The 13,798-nt window shown below is 45.8% G+C and overlaps 1 protein-coding gene across 1 annotated transcript in view; it reads right to left on the reverse strand.

Moving 5' to 3' along the window:
• The window catches only part of LOC144175109 (putative G-protein coupled receptor No18), a 209,848-nt gene extending 196,649 nt beyond the window's left edge, over window positions 1–13,199 (reverse strand). The window contains exon 1 of the mRNA XM_077704191.1: window positions 13,114–13,199. The gene's annotated coding sequence lies outside the window, so the exon portion shown is untranslated. The remainder of the gene's footprint in view (window positions 1–13,113) is intronic.
• Between the last annotated feature and the right edge of the window lie 599 nt (window positions 13,200–13,798).

The raw sequence follows: 13,798 nt of genomic DNA on the forward strand, positions 1-13,798 counted from the left end.
TTGATGTGAAAATATATCGCTCTAAACAATTTTTTGGAAATTGATTCCCACTCGAAAAAACACTACCTCACTTTTCACTAACGCTCTCAGTTCCAACGGCAGACTACAATCAGTCGGCCTCATGAACTTGCAAGTATATTTTATGCTGAAAACGTTCCCCTGGAAAATTGTCATATATTATGTGACATTCATAGCTAAACTGTCGTCGTCGCACTGTGTTTTGAGGTGACCGAGCGGAGCTATCAGGATGTGTACGACCTAAGTCGGCCCAACGCCGTTGTTGCACGGCGCATTCCACGACGTGTGAGAAGATCTTTTTCTTTTGTTTTTTGAGCCATATATTAGGCATGTCGGCGAAATGTCCTTCTCGATCCACGCTATTTTGTAAAATAGCCAGCAAAAGCACAGAACAAAAAGGGAGTGGAGAGGGCACGTGGAGACAGCTGCCTTTAGGAATGAAGAGGCTGGCGCTGCCAAGAAGACGTCTTTTGATGACCATCTCCTGCTGCTCTTTCCAGTGCTTCCTTATCATTTATATCTAGACTCCCGCATGCTCCCGGCTTGGGCCATGTCCTCCCGGGAGCGCCGGTTAACGAAAAAAATTGACCGCGTATCTGCTTCTTTCGCTGCCAATGTCGACAAAAGACGATAGTCTTTATCGACTTTTGCCAAGTAAATTCCTCCCCTCGCTTTCCCTCCTACCTCTCATGTTCTTCCTCTTGCGCCGCGCTCCTCCCAAGGTAAAGACGGCAAAGGTTTGCTTAAATCATTTTAAATTTACCGCGTTCCACTGCTCCAGGCCGGGTGTCTCGATGCTAACGTTGCCGTGCGGCGAAGACGCGCGTGAATAGAGGCGCCCTACTTCAGCGTTTATAGAACCGCGTTTCCCTACTTTACATGCGTTGCAAGCAGAACCTGGGGCGGTATTCTCGAGTTTTGTCCCTTTTGCGTCCCTTTCAAAAGTGTCCCTTTTGGCGAGCCCTGATTGGCTAAAAGCAAACAACCGGAAGTGACGTCATGCAAGCGCGGCAAACTTACTGCGAACGCTTATTGCTTAACCGGAAGTACGTCACGGTGAAAGGGACTCAAAAGGGACGTTTTCAAAAGGGACAGTTACGAGAATACCGCCCCTGGAAGCTATCAAGTGGAACCTTTCGTAACTGTTGCCGGTTGATTTCTTTAAATGGCGCCAGAAGCAATAGTGGCACGGGCGACAGCAGGCATATGCGGAGTGAGTTTTTTTTCTGCAGTTCATGAAGTATTTAATTTTGCAAAAATCAAGCATGTGTGATTTTTATGAAAGAACACTGCAAATGTCATTTCTGTATTAATTTGTTGTTTTATGTTTGCGTAATGTCTTGTCCTTCTACAATTTTGACAAGTATGAACATTACACCTGACCTAGACGGGTAGATTTAGCTGTGACTATATAAGACTATTGCGCAAGCATTGTTTTACGTTGGCCGGGTGGCTGAATGGAGTCACAGACAGACAGACCGACAGACGAAAATTTCTGGGTTTAGGTAGCCCAAGAAAGACTATCGTCTTTAAAAAAAACCACTTGCACAGCGAGCTAGAGGCACGTCCGCCGTCACCCGCCAAACCGGGGAGTAGCGGCCGCACAAGGCGTACCTACTGTTAACATTGCAACGTGTGTCATGCGACCGGCGATGTTGTACAGGCAGCTTTGCTCGGTATGATTTGAAGTCTAGGGGCCCAATACAATAAAAAAAGGGACCCCGACATGCCCCCGCGGGAGGGGCACGAGTAAATGCAGAGCATTAGCGGCGTTACGCGCGTGGCGGTGGCGATGGGTGTTGTAATGGTGATGGCACGATGTCTTGAACTGGTTCCGCGAGGCTGAAGTTGGATTGCGTCGCGGTACTAGTTCAAGGTCTTGCTTCCATCGCTTAGCAACTGCGAAAACCGCGACGAGAAGAGAGCGAAGCATAACTGGAGTGCGGCTGACGCGCCGACACCCGGGTTTATATTCCCAATGAACGCAGTAGAGGGAGAGGAGGCGGAGAGAGAGCGCGCTTTAACGCCACCGTCACGCCACGACGCGCCCGCAATTGCTGTTGCTACGGTGCTTGGAACGCCGGAGCGCGCGCTGCACCTGTTGTTGCAAGCGTGTTGAGGGCGAGGACGAGTGGGGGAGAGGGCGCAGCTGCCGTGGTGCGGACGCCGAGTTACGGACGCATAACATCGTGAGTTAAAGAAATATTCTGCATTTAAAAGGAGCGTCGTTTTGAAGCGGCTCGGTAGCACCATGCAAATGCATGTGTTCTCGGGTTTGGGCGCCTCTTTCAGTGGCGGCGGAAGTACAGAAACAAGAGTGGGCAGCACTGACACAAGGCCGCAAAGCGACACGCACTTCCCCCGTGGTTCTGCGTGTCCCATTTCGCCCTTGTGGCAGTGCTCCCCACGCTTGTTTTCGTGAAAATAAACGCCGAAATATTTCTGTAGTGTAAGGGGAATTTGATGGCAATTATTTTTAAGTGCGAATGCACTTTATAAGCGACCCCAAACCATCCACCGCCGGCGGCGACGGCGGCGGCGGCGGCGTCGGCGTCCGCAGTGCTCCTCTATATTTAAAAAAGAAACAGCATCCGGCGCCAGGTTTCGATCCGAGAACTTTGCGGCCGCAGCGCGACGCGCTACCGACTAAGCCACGGACGCCACGCTGATATCAGTGTGAGTAACGCGCCTTATATCTTTAACGCATTCAAACTACGTCGTCAGCGGCGTGCGTTGGCGACTCAGCGGCGTTATAGCGGCTTGATAACTGCGTGGTGTACACGTGATACTACAAACCCGATGGAAGAGATGGAAGAGACGGCGGCGAGGCGGTGGGCTGCGGGGGCCGAGCGCAAGCGCCGCAAGCGGGCCGACAACCGTGCATTCGCACATTCACATTCTCCCCCTCGGGGAAATGCGGGGGAATTTTACTGGACATCCCCGCTGTGAGCCCTGTTTTCCCCTCAAATGTTAGTTTCAGGGTTTAGGGTTTATTCAATCAATCAATCGATTACAGAGTACAGAGAACAGTACATTTGTCACACATGAAAGGGACAAGGTTCGCAAAAAGGCAATTTAATGCCTGACAAAGTGCCGCAACCTGTCCCAGTCAATAAAGCACACAAGGAGCATGTTTGAGACGTAAAAAAAAGTTAAAATCATCTGGCTTTACTACTTACCAAAAGTGACACATCCGTACACGTCGATTTTTAAAGTCAACCAAAGTTAAATTCATCTGTCTTCACAACTTTCTAAAAGGGACACATCCATACACGTCTATTTTTAAAGTCAGCCTGAGGGATGCGAACTAAAATAAAATTGGCAAAAAAAAGAAAAAAAGAAAAAGAAAAACGAAAAAGAGAAACACAAGAAAAGAAAAACAAATTTACTGTTGAAGCTTTAGTAGATGTGTGTGTATTTTCTTTTTAAACGAAATTACTGAGCGGCTTTTTTGCAACGTGGTTGTAATGGCTGGATGAGCATTCAATAGTTCAGTGATCATAAACGTTAGCTTTTGTGTACCGTAGTTTGTCCGTATTCTCTCACAGCAATATATTATGCGTCTAAAGCTGTATGTATGCTGCCTTTGACAATCTGCATTGTGAAATGCGACCCCGTTAGATTTCAGTTTATCATATGTGATCATCGCTATTTTTTTCTTTAAGATACTCTCAAACGTTAATATGTTGTGCTTGTGAAAGAATGGAATAGAATGCGTTCTAGGTTGAACGCCTTCAATTATCCGCACTATTCTCTTCTGTAGATTATAAATGCTTTCTTTGTTTGTTTTAGTGGTCGTTCCCCATATTAATAGACAGTAATGAATACGCGAGTATGCTAAAGAGTAATACAGTTGTCTCCTTACCCAAACAGGCAAAAAACATCTATTTTTTTTAATTAGACCAATTGAGCGCGAAAGATCGGTGCGAACTTTGTTTATGTGGTATGTCCAGTCAAGTGTTTCATGAAAGGTAATACCAAGAAATTTTGGCATGTGACCCGTTCAATCAAACCTCCTCGAAATTTTATTTCAATGTCATGGGGTATACTTTTATTTTTCGGCCGAAAAATAACATATTTTGTTTTTTTGGTGTTTAGTTCAACCTTATTTGCCGTTAGCAATATTGATAAGTGCTTAAGCCATCTGTTTGCTTGTTCTTCCAAGCTGTCCATATCTTTTCCGGAGAAAAAAAACGTTTGCATCATTGGCGTGTAAAATCATGTCTGGTGTTTGTGGTATATCAACAATATCGTTTATATATAAGAGGAACAGGAGTGGGCTTAATATAGATCCTTGAGGGATTAGGAGAAGTTTCAGACACCGTCAAACCCTCGGGCGTTTGCTTATCCCATCGAGCACGCTCCGACCGAAGTGCTCAAATACCAGGAATGGCGCTTTCGGGCTCGCCGTTCATATTGCTCCACGCGAAGATTGCTTGCTCTAGCAACAAAATGGTTTTCTGTGTACCCAGCAGCATGCTCTAACCCGATCAAACATGACCGGACGAAATCAAGTAGGGCCTTCATTCTACACCGGAAGTGTTGGCACTACCGTATGCGATGATTGCCTAACTGGCGAAAGCGGTGTACATGAGGTGATAACTTCGCATGTGAACTTTGCGGGTCAACTTTGGTGATAGAGTTGTACATCCGCACGCGCGCACGCTGGAAGGCTCTGTGGGCTTAGTGTGCTGATTCTCGTCCTATTGCACGTGTGAGAGTGCAGACCGCGCGTGATCTTGGTGTATCGAGGAAGCAGCCTTCAAGCGGCAAGTTCTCTAGGACAAATGTTACAGGTACGTACATCGCCCTGATTGGAGTGGGATTTTTCGGCGAGCATTTCTAAGTAAGCGACCCCCTTGCTTTTCTATAGTGCTTACCAGCAAAAAAATTGTTCGGGGAACATAACTATGGTTACGTGATTTGAAAAGGAAAGCCTGGCGATACTTATTATCAACCTGTTTGCTTCTACATTGTAGTTGCATAACTTTCTTCACTATGATTTACACGCCTTTTGGCGTAAATTGCCCCGACAGGCACACTGATTTTCTTATTATTTGAGCTCGTCGGTGCTGGAGCTAACCCGTTCGACTCACGTGCCGTTACGTTCAGTGGTTACGCCAGACACTTCACGTTAACCCTTGTTGTCCCTGTTGCTGGAATCCGACTCGGTGTAGTGGTAACACCCTAATTTACTGCTTTCCAGAACCGGGTTCACAGCCTACACAAATACAATGTATGTTGACGACAAGGACGGTCACTTTCTGCGTTTAATTTGCCATACAAACTTTCCGCAGTAATAATTAGGCGTAATTTAAGAGCGATTTACCTGTACTTCAGCAGCGCCAATATTTGAGTTCTTCAAACCACGAAACTGTATTTCACGCCATCAGGTTCATATATTCGTGTTTTATTTTTATTTGTCTGTGACTGTATGTACAGCCCCGCCTCTCATTTCTAATGTTCACATAATTTTTTTGGGAAGGGAAGTTACTATCAAAGTTTTGCCTTCTATGCCGATGCTCAGGGCTCCGGAACACGGCTACAATAAAAATTATGAGGTTGCCCTCACTCGTCAATCCGCTTTACTCATAAAGACAAAGTCGACAAAAACAGCGTAGGCGGTAGTGCGTGGCCTCGGCCAAACTTGTCAGAAAACTAGGCTTGAGCAGCTGTTATCGTAAAAATAAAAAAAAGTTTAGCAAATCAGGTTTTCAAGCGCAAGGATGAACTACTGAAACACGAAGAAAACGTGGTTGGCTTGGAATTTCGTTGGCTTGGAATTGGCTGTGCCAGAAATGCATACCGACAGAAATCTTCTATAGATGCAAGGATTACAAAGTAATATTGTCTTACCAATACACTGCAGAACTATAGAAAATGTTCTTCAAAGGACCGTAGTGTTAAATTCTTTGTAACAATTTACCATACGGAGACCAAAATTACTTTGCAGAACATCATCCTTTCTCTCTGTATTGACGTTGTATCCAATTGTTTTTTGTTGAGCAAGATCCTGTAACGTACATCCCAATCGGGGTCAATGCTGCGGAATGGACCCCCCATTCCATTACAATTCCATTCCGAGGAATTAGAACTTGTCGGAATTCTATTCCTTTCAATTCCTCAGAATGACAGAACTTACTCCATTCCCCCAACTGGAATGGACGGGCCGTTTAATTCCATTCCTTTACGTTCCTCAGCGTAAAAACTGCCTCGTGGTGGTGTATCGATTTACCAAGGAACGCAACGTGATTCTGACGTTACCATATGCGTTTAAAGCTACAATATATTCGAAATGTGTCACTTGTCATTGAAGTAGGGAGGTGCTGACAGCCTGGTGGCATCTCGTGCAGTACAACCACCCTTGCAATGCAAAAAAATAAGAGTATCGCACTGCCCTTTGTGCATAATAAGTAGCGGGAGTCCAGCTACTCATTGTAGTTTCTCCACGTTAGCTCTTTCTAATGTTTTTTCTTGACCAACGGGAGACGAAGCAGCTATTACGTTGATTGGCTGTTTTTTTTCCGTTTCATTGCGCAGCCTGCGGCAAGCTATCTTGCTATCTGATTCGCGTGCCGTCGTACCAGCGCCATTAGCATGCTGAGGCTAACTCACACGCATGTGGCGCGTACCTTTCTCACATCTACACGCACTGAAAACGCTCACTTGCTTGATTTCAAGGAAATATAGAGTATTGAGCAGGAATTTTCTGTACTTTCTGTACTAACGCGGGAGGACGCAGGGCCGTGTCACGGAACACTGCTAACAGTTTTGCATTCACCGTTGGAAAGTTGCCATCGCTTGCAAGTTGACCATTATTTCGCTTGTTGTTTACCCTGGCACTACATAAGCACAATTCGTTCAATACAGGAAATTATTTATGTGCCTTTCAATTTTCTGCCTGTGTAAAATTATGCCTGGATCCTTTAGTGGACGTTTCCGGACGCGGCTTAAGCGCTGGGCGTTTTTTCCACATTATACAACTGGTTGAACGGATGCGTATTCGGGTTGGCTGATGTTAAACATAGGGCTGCTATATTTGTAATGCCATGAGCCCTTGGGTCAGCTGTTCGTAAGACCATTTGTGCGCACTAACGCTTAAAGTGACAGAACCATATAGGGACGGGAGAGCCCTGGCAAAGTGAATAGTATGGTCAGGCAGTTTGTTTTTATAAACGAGGAAAAAATAGGCATAAAGACGGTCAAACTTTTGAAAAATGAGGCCTTCTTTCCTGAACAGTGGCGATGTCCAAGATTTCAAGCTGTCGACTTAGGCTTGCAGTAATTAAGTACAATTGACATGTGCATAGAAACACAGCAACCAAAGCACGAACAAGTTTGGCACGACTGGAGGAGGAGGCAGCGAATTGAGACCGAAGCAAATCGCGGTGTCGCTCTGCTGAGAGCTGTCAAAGCACTCACAAACAAGACAAGGGTGCTGCTGAAGCCGGAAGTGTTACAAATTCCCTTTGGTAGCTAAATCTCCTGCATTGCCGTGCTGCCTCGGTTTCGATTTTTCTCTATCTCATCCACCAAGAGGTTTGAGGCTCTTGGGTTGACTAACAGTCTCGAGGAGCTCATTGAGACCCAAAGGTTAGGACAGCATGCGTGTTTAGCTAACAGCCAAACGGGACGCCACATTTTAGACACATTTGGCATTACCACCCTTGCAGCGCGAGTCGACTAGTAGCTATACCTACAATGCTCCGAGAGTGCATCCTCATTCTACCTTATCCACAAACACTCACCTCGTCCACAACGAGGAGTAATGGCAGGCCAGTGCCCGCGCTCTGCACAAACGCTGTGCTAACTGCGAAGAGGTAGTTTACACGGACGCAGCCGACTATTATGGTCACGCGTAATGGAACTTGCGGTAGTCAATAATCAGGGAAATTTCATTGCCTCCGGCTCTCTCCGCACAACCTCCACAGTGGTGGGCGAAGAAGCTGTCATAGCACTCGTGATGGTTATCTCCATAAAATTGAGTACAGTGATCAGGTACTCCAACTCTGCATTCGTAATTTTCTCCCGAGAACAGGTCTTTCGGAAAACGTCCCATAATTATTTCCGGCTTCGACACATAGAAACGAACCAGTAAGATCCAGCTAATCTGGCCTCCCGCCCCCTCCGGCCTGGCCGGGAACGACTCCTCGCACGATGCCGCTCGAGGCCTCACAGACCTGGCGGACGTCAATCTGGACGAGAATTTCGTTTCACTGTAAGGCAGGGACAGACTCGTGTCCTACAGGGAATTACCAACCAATATCGGCAGCCCCGGGCCCGCTTCCCACACGGGCATACCTCTTTAACGAAACGCCCATCCATGGTCTGGCGACTCCTTGAGATAAACTTATATCTGAGCCCGATTGTGTACAGCTACTGTTACTCAGGCCATTACCCATCAGAGTGCCACAGACTCCAGGAACGAGCCGACCAAGGATACTTGCTGTGGTAATCTCCGAAGGCACAGTGAGCAGTGGGAGACCATACTGCGCAGCTCCACCCGGGGTATCAACTATGGGGCGTCGAACTGGCTGATAACGTTGCCAAAGCCCAGGGGCTTCTGGCCGACGCCTATGAACTCCAGATGGAATCTAAATAATGTTTTATTTTGTTTTTGTTTCTCTGTATATCTCGTGATGTATAGTGGGGGGCAGCCAAGCGGTGAGCAGCGGCGTCGTTAACATTGGACAATGAGATGCCGATGCTGTTGCTGGATCCTGGGGGCCCCGCTGCAACATGCTGAAAGACGGTCGACAGTTTGGCGCCGTATTCCTGGAAGATGGCTACCAGGTCGGCTTACAAGCAACAAAGCTCTGCATTGCGCATCGGGTATGCAGGGTGGGACAACCCCAAACAGTCTCGCTGTTTTATGTTTCATGCACGGACGCTTTATATATGGCGTGGGCACGCAGCACCTGCCATTCAGACGCCCGCCTGCTGTCGGCGCAACGGGCAGTTGTTCAGAGAAAGCTATGTCTCAAAAAGACTGCCAAGCTACGAAGAGCCGACCTTAGAGTGCCACCGGTCAGACGTGACGATTCACGCCAAAACGGACAACCTCTGCTCATTTTCTCGAGGTATTTTGTCGTGGGCAGCCGGTGGTTTACGGCATGAACGGCTTTAGCCCCAGCGACTAAGAGCTCCGTGTTGCATCAGCAATCACTAGTGCAAAGTGCAAAGCTAAAGAAAGTCGTTTTTAAACCGCACGTGGAGCCTAATTTGCTCACAAAGTAACAAAATATTCTTAGGCCAATTAAGACGCTTTTTTTAGTTACCGAAGCGGAAGAATATAAGTGGCTTTTGCACAGTGAAGGCAGGCAGGAAATCGGTGATAAAAGAATTCGCTGAATCTGACGCAGCAAATTAGTTTTATGCAGTATGTATATTAGATTAGAGATCAATACCCTGGCAGAGTTTTAATAGTGTCGTGGGCAGCCAGAAGGATAAAACAACAAATAATATAGCAGTGGGGGTTCAAAAACATTAAGTTCAAACATACGTTTCTCTGGTGTAGCTTCAACACGCCTTCCAAAACTGCTATTCCTCTTGCCGCCCACTCAACTGCATGCGTTTGAGCCACTGTGAGCCATAAAACACTTTTTTGTACAGTACAAAGCGTTAACATCGATGGAAAAAAGGATACATCGAGGCTAAGAAAAACTTCGACAAACTTTTTTCACAATTCGGAGCATGAACAAGCTTTTAAAATGCAATCTTCAACTACTTACGTAGCTGGAGGCTCCAGCGATGGTAACACCACCATTCTAAAATCACTCTTCTATTCCCATTCCATTCCAATTACAAATAATTTGATTGATTGATTGATTGATTGATTGATTGATTGATTGATTGATTGATTGATTGATTGATTGATTGATTGATTGATTGATTCATTCATTCATTCATTCATTCATTCATTCATTCATTCATTCATTCATTCATTCATTCATTGTGGGGTTTAACGCACGGACGCAACGCAGGCGATGAGGCGCGCCGCAGTAGATTGCTCCGGATCCCTTTTGACCACCTGGGGATCTTTAACGTCGCCGAGATCTCGTACACTGGCGTTTTTGCTTTACGCCTCCATCAGAAAAGCGGCCGCCGTGGGCGCGAATCGAATCCGTGATCTCGTACTCAGCAGCGCAATTCCACCGAGACTTTTAACACCACCTAATATAATATATGAAGTTTAAACCTAAGGAAAATTCAGAGAAGAAGGAGTGGGGCTCTGCGTGGTGAAGGCTTGGGTATCAACGCTGGCTTTTTTTGTATATACTATAATTAACGCTGCTTTCTGATTTCCACCGAAAATTTTGAACAACTTCGCGTCTTTTAGGCAGAGAGAGTCTATCGCACCCACCACACGCCAGTCTATATCACCTACTACGAACCCAACCACACTCCCCAACATCAAGTGCTTCTCAAATTACTCATGTGCACGCGGAAAATGTAGAGTTAGGCTACACTGCACTTTGGACTTCCTACTGGTATAAATAGCGCATCACAGTGTGCGCCGTTCTTTTTCCAGCGACGTTGTTTGCCTGTTGAAACTTTGAGAGCCCGTACGATATTGAGACGCACCGTAAAAATAAGAAAATCCTGGTGGCACGTGTTGCAGCTTAGCGAAATTCCTGAGGTAACACCTGAGGTAAAGTAACACCTGATGCAGGGGATCGTTAACGCTTCGGCTGAACAAGGATGCGCTTAACCAGTGCTCTGTAAAACGCCCACCGGGAAGCACTGACAGCCTGCGTAAAAGATTTAACGAGCCCGTCAGAGCCTGCGCTAAGCGAATTGCACTCGCTACAACGCCCTCGTAACCGCGCCAAAGGTGTACGACCTCCTGCCTTGTGCATGGGTTTTTCTTCTTTCAGCACTACCTGTTTCGTGGTTGTTAGAGTTTCAACAAAAGCCCGCGCCTTTTGTTGAAGATCTCAGCGCTACGGCTTTTGTAATCGAATACGCTGCCACCTCCTGCGGTGTCGCTAACTCATGAAAGCCGATTCTTGTCTTGTCTTCTCACGACTTCGAATACACACGACGGCCTCTCGTCCTGTCTTTCTTTGTCTCTAGAACATAGATAATCTGTTTTTTAAAGAACCGCGATGTCTAACTCAGCCAATCGAGGCAAAAAATAACCTTCATTCAGTGCAAGGGTATTTATGACGGTATTCGCTTCCATTCAGGTGTGTTTAGTAAGAGGCTTAGTACTGCTGGTTGCTGAGGTAGCATTTGGGTGGTTCTGCTTTCACGGTTTTTGTGTTCTAGCTTATATAAATCCGCCCACGAAAACACGTCTTTCGATTTCTTTTCTGTAGTCTCGGTGCTTCTGGTTACGAAAAAAAATTCAAGGAAATTTGAAGCCATCCCAACAACTCCACTCTCCTCATTCCGCAAAAGAGTTTTTTTATTAGAATCATCGCTTTCAACTCGAAAATTTGCTTTTAAATTTACAAATGTGTTTCAGTTTCTTTGCCCGTATGGGTAGAGAAAATGGCAATGAAGTTTTTTGTTTAAGAACGAGAAAGATTGACAACGTGTTTAAGAACGACAAAAAACGACAAAGGAATGATTGGGAAATATTCACAAAGTTTAGCATTGGATACATGAGCACGCCGGGTAGGAGAAAGTAATAGGAATCAAATCGTTGTATATTTCGCGCTATTTCTCTTAATCTTGATAATGATATTCCGCAGAAAAATCCTCTAATATCAACGTAATCACAGTTGATTGTAGATAATCACAGACAATCGCAGTCATATTTCGTGAAGCAGTGGCTAAACAGCCTTTGAGAATAAGCTCATCTTGCACAGCGTAAAAAACACGGGACGCGAGTAAGTAATAGACACCACAAACGCTGTCTCTCGAAAAAGAACGTATTCCGACTCGGCCAGATTTCCGCTTTGATAATAAGCTGTGTACCAAGCAGAATTGATTTTGACGATGGCTCATGCAGCCTGCGACAACATTTATGTCGAACGTTACTCTTGTTTTGTGTATGCACAGTACCATTTCGGTCAGTACAAGTCTGGATAGATAAAATTCTTAACGGAGCTCGATTAATATGGTCATTATGGCGGAACCATTTCGACCAAATTAACAGGGTGTAATCACATGCAACGTTCGCTCACCTGCGGTCTGCGGGATATCCGTAACATAGCTTTCGAAGCTCACACGAGCACACTACTTGAAGCAATACATGCCGCGTTTCTCAGATTATTACTCCCCCACTAGAAACCTCGCAATAGTATCAGCACGTGAAAATCTTAACGGGATGTCCCTGCCATCAAAATTCGCGGCAAAGTTTTTCGAATATGCTTTCCACCCGAACTGTGCAGAAATGTTTCACGCAAGGCGATGCAGTTTTTATCCCTCCCTCTTGTACATGATGTCGGCCCAGACTCATTATATTTGCACCGATTCTATAAAGATAATCCTGTTCCAAAAAGTTTGTTCTGGCCACGACCATTGGAAAATGGAATAACCGGCGGGATTCCATAGCCATAGTATTCCCACCGTAACCTTTCTGATAGTTAAACTTCGTTTCATGCATATTTAATCATGTACTTTTGATGACACTCTTTTGATCACGCACACGCCGCCTCACATTTGGGCCTTGTACCATCAGCCGTCCCCCGTTTTTGAATTCTGCTCTTTTCCCTGTATATTGTATTGTCCTCAAGCGTTGTTTAGTGTACAACAATCGGTTATAATTGTTACTGGTCGTTAATGGCCAAGAAAGGGGTGGAGAAGAATCATTCTGCCATGCCACGTGTATTTCACCCAGTCAGATGTACTGAACATTTATTGGAAATGTTTTGCAGAAGAGCGCCATTTCTGCACTGTGCTCGCAGTGTGCTGGGTAATTCCACAGGTTAAAGTAGGTTACATTGCCATTCCTTCCTTGCCGGTAAGCGTAGCTGTTTACGGGAGTTGATTTTTCGCCCTCAACACAGTGCCTTTTGTAGAGTACCTGAGTACGTCATTAGACTTATCAAAGCTCACAAGGTCCACTAGCCTCCATTCCACGAAGGAACAAAAGTAATGGACGTACCCCATTAAGGAGCACTCAGGAGTTGGTAACGAACTTACCTGCTGAGGGATACGGAAGCGTCGACTGACCCAAGCCCTCGGGGAATAGGGGAAGATCAAAGTCCGGGCCTGCGCCATCGAACCTGCGGAGTTCGAAAAGAAAAGTAAAGACCATTCGGTATATGCAGCACGCCATCTACTGTCGTGATGTGTATACTAAGCGAACATGCATATCTTCAACGGACGGTAGGGATAGTCGTACCCTATGTCTACTAAACCACGAAAAAAAAACAGGACGGCGTAAATGGAGAGGGCAGAAGACATGGCACTAACTACCAATAGACTAACGCAAGCTGTTCGCGCCATATTCGTGCCCTCTCCACTTATGTCATTTTTTGCGCAGTTATTTGGCATACATCTTTAATGAAAGCAGACAGATTTCTGGTCTGTGCTGCTCAATTCGTATGCTGTACACACGAGGAAACGAGAAGAAATAAAATTTAAGCACTTAATTTAACAATAACACACTTGATTTATGATGGCAGAGTGCAATCTTAATCATCGAGCTCCGTATACTGTCTCCATTTGGAAGAGATGCTCCAGGTTCTCTCATGAATCATTCGCCCATGGCGCTACGCTGTTCGTCACCGCCGCTTCTAAAATTGCTCTGAGTGTGCTAGCCGTGATACTCTGCCGGGTAGCGATTTTCTTCTATCTCGCCAGAGGAGGCGGAATTTAACATTGC

This window comes from Haemaphysalis longicornis, unplaced genomic scaffold (assembly GCF_048455015.1).
Source record: "Haemaphysalis longicornis isolate Haplotype H1 unplaced genomic scaffold, Haemaphysalis longicornis Haplotype H1 scaffold_3, whole genome shotgun sequence".
Lineage (NCBI taxonomy): Eukaryota > Metazoa > Arthropoda > Arachnida > Ixodida > Ixodidae > Haemaphysalis > Haemaphysalis longicornis.